We start from the raw sequence: 2,888 nt of genomic DNA, 5'->3' as shown, positions 1-2,888 counted from the left end.
CACACGGAGAATTATCGCCGAATACCGTAGACCCTCCTGCATATAACGCATCCGGAGTAGAGACTTGCGGTGGGGTGCTGGGTGGCACGACGTGGCTTTGGTTTGTCTGCATGATCGGGGAGCTGCTTGCGCTGCTCGGTGGCGTTTCCGGCACGATCTCCTCAGGTACATGTTCTCGTTCTCCATGAACGGCCTCGTATGCCGCTGCGACAGCCACTTGTAGGACACTATTCAGCTCACTGGACCTCGTTGGAGCGGAAAAGGTTCCTGGGACCAACGCAAACGTCCGAACCTTTCGCCACTTTGTCTTGACGCGTGACAGGGGGTTTCCGAGGCAGTTTGTCACCTTCTTGACCATCATGTTCGTCGGTATCGGTTCCTCAGTGTTTACAGTGACGGGGAAGTCCACGTCGTCACCGCCGTCGACACAGATGACGACGGCGCGACGATACCCTCGGTGGTCGCCGCAGACAAAGGCACGGGAGAAATACTCTATCATGTCCCCAGCGTGGAGCGCCTCCGGTGGCAGCTCCGACGCGCTGAGACCCGGCATCGCCCTGTGGTGTGCGCTGGACGGCGCAGGCTGGTCAGGACCCTGGGGCTGCTGGGGCTTTCTGGACAATGAAGGAAGCCACTCAAAGATCCACGGGTGCCACACTTCGTAGTCACATTAGTGTCACAAATGCCAACCATGATGCACGCTGCCTGCTCATCCATCTCCTGTGCAAAGCTGTGCGCAGCCGAGCACCAGGTTGCCCTGTCCGTGCGTATTGTGGGTGATGGGCTACGGTGTTATTCAGATTCTAACCTGTGTTTGTTATATTCCCTCGTTTATTTAGTAAATCCACCGGCTTTGTTCTCTTATAATTCATTATTGACATCGAGTATTTTAAAATGATTACTTCGCCATAGCAAAATGACGACCTTGATCACGCCGGTGCTCTCAGTTACTCCCCTTGGTACATCTCGTTGGTGACCTTCTCAACTACAGTCTGGGAGCTTATTAGCTCAACAGCAAGCTTCATGGTGTTTTGGACTTTCTTCAACTTGACCATGGCTGGCAGCCATTGGCTGCCCGTAGTATCCAACTGTCATCTCATCGAATCTTCGGCGGGAGTTTTGACGTACAAACAGCTCTTGGCTAGTATGCAGCTGCCCGAAAACCCAAGCGAATTTGCATCATGTGGAGAGAATGTCCTAGTCGAGAGCGCGGTAAGCACTGAGTCCGCTGTTTGCGGGACAGTGAAATGGCTGCACCAATCTGCGTCGGGCAGATCGTCGCTAACCCTTTTAATTTGCATTTCTGTGGAAAGCAACATAGTCCATGCTTACGGTATACCTGTGATTAGATATCCTTCTCCCTCACATGTAGGCCGTCAATAGCGTTGCTAAATGCTTCATTCGGCAAGCGTGAATCTCGGGCTGCTGAAAAACGCAATACGAAAGGACTATTATAAGAAACATGCACCATTTGTGCAAACATTTCAAGGAATTACTGCAGAAGTACGATATTTAATTAAATTACACTATCTGCGGGATCGCTGTTGTTTTGCACAGTTTTTTTACTCTCAATATTTATATTATTTTTCACTTCTCTCAACCCTTCAGTTTGGTTTTGTGCAAGCTGCCAGCTCTAGAAGCATTCTTAAGTCATCTTTACGGTATCGTTTGCAGTAGGGTATTGTCCCGGCCAAAAAGGCTCGGACGGAAAATAAAAAAATCAGGTGGCCCAAATGAATTTGATAATATCTCGTCTTCCTGATGAGAGCTTAAGACGTGCTTACCCTCCTTTGTTAGATGCCTGTCTTAAGAAACTGCTCAGGCATGCAGTCGTTTCTTGGAGCGGTTAATTACTACAGCCGCTTCATTCAAGACTTCGCGGTCTACGGTGCGGCGCTGTACCAGCTCAAGGATGAAGACTTTGTCGTTGAAGGTGGCCTTTCTGTGGCACGTCATTCCTTCGAAAGATTGAAGACGAGTGTTTCACATTCACCCATCCTCAGGCACTTCGATCGGTCGAAAGAAGTTCACGTCATGCTCTTTGCGAATGAATGGGCGCTGAGCACTACGCTAATGCAAGAACATGAAGGCAAGTTACACCCCGTGTGGTTCCTCGGTCGGGTGCTTAAGGAAGCCGAGATGAACTACCATCCAGCTGAGAAGGAAGTTTTGGCGTTACTTCTGCTGTTGAAGATCTGTTACGTCCAGCTGGCAGGAAAGACGCTACATGTCTATACACGATTCTCGACGTTAGAGTGGGTGCATAAGTCGAAGTCTCTCTTCGGACGCGCGGTCCAGTTCGCAGTGCTGCTATCGCAGTGGCACCTTAAGGTGCAGCGCGTGAAGGTGAAGGATGTCGCCTTCGCGCAGCTACTGCAGTCAAGCATCACGAGCTTCGTCGACCTGGAAGACTCGCTCGCGCCGGTGGCGCCTCCAAACAAGGGTTTTTCGACTATTCGAATAGACCCCGCGTTGCTGTACGCCAGGCTTTCCCGTAATTACAGCGGATTCGTCATGTCTTTTGACGGATCAGCGAAGACAGAGAAGTACGGTGGCTACGGGAGTTGTTCATGGGTGCTGTGGAGCCTTCCTGAGTGGAAGGTAATGATTGCTGCAAACGCTTACCTCTCGGCTACCACGGTGAATGAGGCAGAGTATACAGGTATGATAAACGGTGTCAAGGCTGCTATTACGCACGGTACCGAGGATTTAGTCATCGTTGGTAACTCAAGGCTCGCGATTCAACAATCACTAGGGGTGATCGCATGCAGGAAGGAAACTTTGCTAGCGCTGCTGAATACTCACAAGGAACTCACGGCCAAGCTTCGATCAGTTAAATATCTTCACGTTGTACGAGAATACAACGCGGCCGCGGATTCGTTAGCCAC

Source organism: Phytophthora infestans, genomic scaffold (assembly GCF_000142945.1).
Source record: "Phytophthora infestans T30-4 supercont1.44 genomic scaffold, whole genome shotgun sequence".
Lineage (NCBI taxonomy): Eukaryota > Oomycota > Peronosporomycetes > Peronosporales > Peronosporaceae > Phytophthora > Phytophthora infestans.
The sequence above is the reverse complement of the archived record's forward strand: the minus strand, read 5'-3'. Positions refer to the sequence as shown.